General features: G+C 39.9%; 1 protein-coding gene across 1 annotated transcript in view; it reads left to right on the top strand.

Annotated features, from left to right (window-relative positions):
- The window catches only part of ATF7 (activating transcription factor 7), a 159,957-nt gene that overhangs the window by 95,414 nt on the left and 57,425 nt on the right, over positions 1-7,118 (top strand). The window lies entirely within an intron of this gene.

The following is a 7,118-nucleotide window of genomic DNA, read 5'->3' as shown; positions in this document are numbered from 1 at the left end:
CGGCGTGCGTTCCCCCCGGCGTTCCCCGGTCTGGCGGCCTCGCCCTCGCGCTGCGTCGCCCTTGGTCTTTCCTTATTTTGACTACCAATATTAAAGTTTTCCATCATCTTTTCCCATAGATCTGTTGTTATGTGCTGTCAAGATGGAACTGACTCATTGCTAACCCCACAGGAGGGTTTCAGAGGCTGTAAATCACACAGGAGGCAATTATGCGTCTTTCTTTTATGAAGCAGTTGGTGGATTCAAATCACATGCTTTTAGGTTGACAGTGCAGCTCCTTACCACTAAGCCACCAGAACTCCAGATATAGTCCTTTTAATTCCTGTGAGGCTCATGTGTTTAGTCGCTATTATGTTGTTTTTAGGAAAAGTAGCTGTAATGGTTTTTTTTAGGAAAAATATTTGCAATGAATAAATTATTGATTGTATCATGTGATCTCCAGCCTCATTTATCACCAGGACCATATTTTTCAACTACTAGTCTTGGTTCTTTATTTCTAACTTTTGCATTCCAAGTCACCAGTTACTATTAATCATCTTCATTGCATGTTTGATCAATTTCAAACTTCAGTAGTCTGTTCTTGTTGTTATGTACTGTCGAGTTGACTGCAACTCATATCAACCTTATGAATCCCAACCCAGTCTTACCCTCTCAATACACTTGACTCTATTGCCATAGTCGCTATGTCAGTCCAACTCATCCAGGGTCTTCCTCTTCCGAGTTGACCTTCTGCTCTTCCAAGCATGATGTCCTTCTCCAAGAACTGGTCCCTTCTGACACCATGCCCAAAGTATGTGAGTCAGAGTTTCAAAACCCATGCCTCCAAGAAGCAGCCTGATTTCTTCACCCTTTCTGGGACAGACACATTTATTCTCTTGACAGTAGGTGGTATGTTCCGTAGTCTTCTCCGGCACTACAATTCAAAGGCATTGATACTTCTTCTGTCATTCTTAGTCATTGCCCTGATCTCAGAAGCATAACAAGCAATTGAGAGGACCATGGCCTGGATCAGATGTACCTTAGTCTCCAGATTGACATCATTGCTCTTTAGCACTCTGGATAGATCCCTCACAGCAGCAGAAAGTCTCGGTTTCTTTATCTTTGTGATTAGTGGTTGATGGTTATAGTTGAATGATAGCTTATTTGCATGTCTTCCCTGTATAATGTTGTATTTAAGTGCCATTGAGTCGCTTGCAACTCATAGTGACCCTGTGTGTAACAGCTCTGAACCCTGCACTATCCTATGCCAACCTCATCATCTCTGATACATCCACTCCATTTATCCAGTCACTTACTTAATCTGTCTCATCCAAGGTGTTCCTCTCTTGTACTGTCCTTCCACCCTCCCAAGCATGATATCCCTCTTCAAGGACTGGTCCCTCTTTGCAACATGCTCAAAGTATGTTAGGTGGAGCTTCAGAATCCTTGCCTCCAAGGAGCAGCCTGATTATATCTTTTCCAGGATAAACCTGTTTGTTCTCCTAGTACTTTTCTCCAGTACCACAGCTCAAAGGCATCAATTCTGCTTCTGTCATCCTTAGTCATTGTCCAGCTTTCTGATGCATACATAGCAAGTGATTGCGAAGACCATACCTTGGATCAGGAACAACTTAGCCTCTAGACTGACATCGTTGCTCTTCGTACTCTGGAGAGGTCTCTGACAGCAGATTTTTCCAGTGCAATTCATCTTTTGATTTCCTGGATGCTGGTTCAAAGTGTGTTGATTGTGGAGCCAAGCAAGCTAAAGCTGTTAACAGTCTCAGTCTCTTCATCTATAATGAAGCTACCCATTGGCCCAGGGGTTAGAATCTTTGTTTTCTTAATGTTGAGCTTCAATGCATGTTGAAGGCTTTAGTCCTTGACCTTCTACAGCAAATGCCTCAGGTCCTCCTTAGTTTCAGCAAGCAGGCTTGTGTCATCTGCGTTACACAAGTTGTTGATGAGTCTTCCTCCAATCCTAATGCCATATTCTTCCCTGTATATGTATTGATATTATCCAGTTACTGATAGCATTGTATTTCAGGATAGATTGTGAGTTTGATGATGAGTGTGGCACCTTTCTGCTTCAATTTGTCAATCATAGCCATATGATTGTTTGATTCTCAGCCTGTTCCAATTCATCACAGCACACTCTTGCTTAAAATTTCCAACTTTATGCCTTCCACTTCATTTGTGTTAGCTCTGAACTTTCCTAGGTTCATATTCTGTACATTTCATGTTCTGATTTTTAGTGGATGTTTGAAGCTGTTGATTTTCATTTTGAGACTTACCATTCTAGCAAATGAAGCCACCATTTTTTTATTAATTTGTCACCCTATTGGGGCTTTCTTATTGTGATGATGGAAGCTTTGCCACCACCAGTATTTCAAATACCAGCAGGGTCACATAGGTGGACAAGTTTTAGCAGAGCTTCCAGACGGAGACAGAAAAGCAAGACTGGCCACTCACTACCCTAACAACAATAGAAAAATCCAACAGGGCAGCGAACAACAAAGGCTGGAAGGTTGTAGAGAGATTGAAACTAATATTCTGGTGGGAATACAAAATGATACAGCCACTATGAAAGGCAGTCTGGTGCTTTCCCAAGAAGTTGCAAATAGAAATACCATTTGACCCAACAATTCCACTACTGGAACTATACTTCAGAGAAACCAGAACCACAACTCAAATAGATGTGTGCACCTCCATGTTTATTGTTGTGTTAGTCACAATGACCAAAGAGATGGAAGCAATCCAAGTGACCATCAACAAATGAATGGATAGAGTAACTATGGTAGAGTCATGCAATGGAATTTCACACAGTATTGAAAAACAGGGAATTCTTTTTTTAAAATTAATTTTAATAAACATTTACAGAGATTTTGGATTAACATTCATTCATTGCAGCACTTTTCTCCCTGCTCACCCCTCCCCACCAGTTTGCTCCTCTCTTTGAAAAGAAAAAGAAAAAAAATTCCTTCATTGGTGTGCAATTCCCCCATCCCTCCCCCGGGCACTGAGTGCACTTCTCTATGCAACCTTAATTCTGGACTCCTGTGCTAACCATAATACTCAATCATATATCACCTCTAATCTGTTTTTCCCCTCATCTTTTTCAATACAGTATACATAATTTATCCAGTTTTTTTCTCAGTCTTACCCCAACCCTGATGTCAGACCCATTCTACAACAGTGGCACCATGCAGTATTTGTCCTTTTGTGACTGAGATATTTCACTCAGCATAATGTTCTCCAGGGTCACCCATTTTGAGTAATATTGCATGAGTTGCTTGTTTTTCAGTGCAGCATAGTATTCCATTGTGTGAATATACCACAGCTTCTCTATCCATTCGTTTGTTGATGGGCACTTAGGTTGCTTCCAACTCTTTGCTATTGTAAACAAAGCTGCAATAAACATGGGTGTGCGTATATCTGCTTGGATGGCAGTTATGGTCTCTCTGGGGTATATTCCCAGTAATGGGATTGCTGGGCCAAATGGTATCTCTGTTTACACCTTTTTGAGAAAGCGAAAAAAACAGTGAATTCTTAAAACATTACACAACATGAGTGAGTCTGGAGGATATTATGCAGCATGAAATATCTCACTCACAAAAGGACTAAGAAAGATACCGCAAAAGGAAAAGGTACTGCATATCACCGCTTTTATAAAATAGAACAAACATGGAGGTGTTGGGAAGAGAATGGGAAAAGAGTGGATAGATAATGAATACTCTATTAGATCAGCTGAAGGGAAGAAATGAATATATGATTATGCATTATATGTAAGACAACTGACAACAGTCTGGAACAAGGGGTTCAGTGCAGGGAGAGCTATGCGGAAGGGAGAGGAGAAAGAAAATGTGCAACAATGGAAAATTTAAAACATTTTCAATGTTAAAAAAAAAGACTGGCTACCCACTTGTGAAATAACAAGTCCTTCAACACCTTATGAATCACAGTGGATTCTTGTGGATATGGTGCATGAAGATGAGCTCCTCAGGTTAGAAGACACTCAGAATTCTGCTAGGGAAAGGCTGCCTCCTCAGAGTAGTCTACTTTAATGATGTAAAGAGAATAAAACTTTCACCCAGTAAAGAACATTGCTTTGCCTATGTGGCAGGATACATTCAATAGGAATAGTACAAAGATAGTCTTGACCCATACCTTTCTAAATTTTAAACCATGTAATATCCCTTGGAATGAAAAAGTTGGGAACAGATAAGAAAGTGCAACAGAAAACATGGACTTGGTGACAGAAATGAGGCTGGAGACAAAGTGATAGAATTCTGTAAAATCAATAATTTATTCATTGCAAATACCTTTTATAAGAAAGAAACAGTGACTATATACATGGACCTCACCTGGTGGCCTACATAGGAATCAAAATTATTAACATCTGTGGGGAAAATCATTGGAGAAGCTCAATATCAGCTATTTTAACTAGGCCAGGTGCTGATTTTGAAACAGATCATCAACTATTCATATGCAAATTCAAACTGAAGCTAAAGAAAATAAAATCAGATGCACAAAATACAGTATTTTACTTTGGAGTCTATCGTTCCTAAATTTAAAGACCATCTCAAGAACTGGTTTGAGGCCTTGAATACTAATGAGTAAAGACCAACTGAGCTGTAAGTGGGTAAGAAGAATATCATCCATGAAAAATCCAAAAGGTCATTACAAAGATGGAGGAAGAAGGAAAGACCAAAATGGGTGTCAGAAGAGATTCTGAACATTGCACTAGTGCACAGAGAAACCAAAACAAAGGGAAGAAATCAAGATGTTAAGGAACTAAATAGCAGATTTCAAAGAACACAGAAAGACATAGCAAAGTATTATAATGAGATGTGCAAAGAGCTGGAGTTGGAAAATCAAAAGAGACTGACTTGCTCAGCATTTCTTAAGCTGAAGGAACTGAAGAACAAGTTTAAGCCTCAAGTTGCAATACTTAAAGATGCTATGGACAAAATGTTGAATGACCCAGGAAGCATCAAAATAAGATGGACGGAGTCACTATGCCGAAAGGAATTGGCTGATACAGAAGAATTTCATGAAACAACATATGATCCAGGGCAGTGGTGATGAAGCTGAAGAAGTTCAACTGGTCTGAAATAATTGGTTAAAAACAAGGCCCCAGGAATTGACAGCATACCAGTTAACATATTTCAACAAACACATTGCTGCCCTGGACATGCTTACCAGGTTGTGCTGGGATATCCAGAGGACAACTACCTGGCCAAATGACTAGAAGAGATCTGTATTTATTCCCATTAAAAAAAAAGAATGATCCGATAGAGTGTGGAAATTACCAAATAATATTGTTATCACATGCAAGCAAGATTCTGCTGATTATCCAAAACCAACTGAAACAGTACATCAATCGAAAACTGCTTGGCACTAGGACATTACAGCCAATTCCAGATAAATCATAGCTGAAATCAGAGAGTACCAGAGGAATGTCTTATCTATGTTTCATTGGCTATGAAAAGGCCTTTGATTGTATTGTTAGGTGCCATTGAATCAAGTATGACTCATAGTGACCCTATGAACAAAAGGTCTGAACCGTGTTCTATCCTGCACCAACAGAAGAGCCCATTGCAGCAGTCACCATGTCAGTCCACCGTGTGGAAGGTCTTCATCTCCTTTGCCGACCTTCCACTCTTCCCATAATCATCTTTCTCTCCAAGGAATAGCCCCTCCTAGCAACATGCCCAAAGTGAGGTGAAGCCTCATCATTCTTGCCTCCAAAGAGCAGTACAGCTGCACCCTCTCAAAGACATATCTGTTTATTCTCTTGGCTGTCCATGAGATGTTCAGTTCTATTCTCTCACACCACGGCTCAAAAGTATCAATTCTTTGTCTTTCATCCTTATTCATTGTCTGGCTCTCAGATGCATAGCAAGTAATTGAAGAAACTGTAGTCTGAATCAGACACACTTTAGTCTTCAAACTGACATCATTACTCCTCAATAATTTGGAGAGGTCTCTGAATGCAGATTTTCCCAGTACCGTGTGTCTCCTTATTTATTTATTTTTTTGTTTGTTTGTTTGTTTTTGTTTTTTGGTTTTTGGGTTTTTTAAAATTTTATTAGTTTTAATGAACATTTACAGGGATTTTGGGTTTTCATTCCTTCATTGCTGCACCATTCTCTCCACCCTCCTCCCCAATTCGTTCTTCTTCCCCCCCCATCCGAATGTCTGTTTTAATTGTCCAATTGCCACAGTGCTTGTCAAAATCAGTTCTAATTAATCTCCTTTGTCAGTGTGTCCTTTGCCATTCCCTATCACTCCTCCCTGAGAGAGACTTCACCCTGATTCATAAGGAAAAAGGGATGGTGTATTCTCTTGGCTACTTCCTGCTGAAAAGGGACGCTGTGGGTTTCAGGGTGAAGATCTTCTCTCACTACTCTAAAGGGCCCCTTTGGCAGTAGGAAACACATAGACTATTATGGAGATTGATTTTGGAATTTAGATGCACTCTTATTGATTGTGCTTAGCCGTACATGTTCATATCCTTGAAGATGTATCATGGGGGGGTTGCAACCTAGAAGACACAAATTTAACTAACAAGTTATAAGTACATGAGTCAAAAATTATGGAAAAGTAAAAGAAAAGATTCTTTCGTTGTTTTACAGACCCTCCCCCAGGTCCCCTCCACCATGTAGCCATCGCTCTAGACTCCTGTGATGACAGAAATACCTAGTCACATATCTCTTTTAAACAGTTTTCTCCCTCCTCTGTTTCAGTGCAGTATACATTATTGAACCCATCTTACTCAGTCTCTCCCCAACCCTGAGGTTAGTCCCATTCTACAACAGTGGCATCATGTAATATTTGTCCTTTTGTGACTGGGATATTTCACTCAGCATAATGTTCTCCAGAGTCAACCGTTTTGAGTAATATTGCATGAGTTCCTTGTTTTTTAATGCAGCATAGTATTCCATTGTGCGAATATACCACAGCTTCTCTAGCCATTCGTTTGTTGATGGGTGTCTCCTTATTTATTGACTATTGGTACCAAGGGTGTTAATTTTGAATCTAAGCAAGATGAAGTTTCAGTCTTCTCTCTATCCATCATCATGCTGCCTATCAGTCCAGACGTGAGAATCTTTTTTTTTTCCTTGACATTGAGATGCAAT

Source organism: Elephantulus edwardii, unplaced genomic scaffold (assembly GCF_000299155.1).
Source record: "Elephantulus edwardii isolate Elephantulus edwardi_28Jun2011 unplaced genomic scaffold, EleEdw1.0 scaffold00030, whole genome shotgun sequence".
Lineage (NCBI taxonomy): Eukaryota > Metazoa > Chordata > Mammalia > Macroscelidea > Macroscelididae > Elephantulus > Elephantulus edwardii.
The sequence above is the reverse complement of the archived record's forward strand: the minus strand, read 5'-3'. Positions and strand labels throughout refer to the sequence as shown.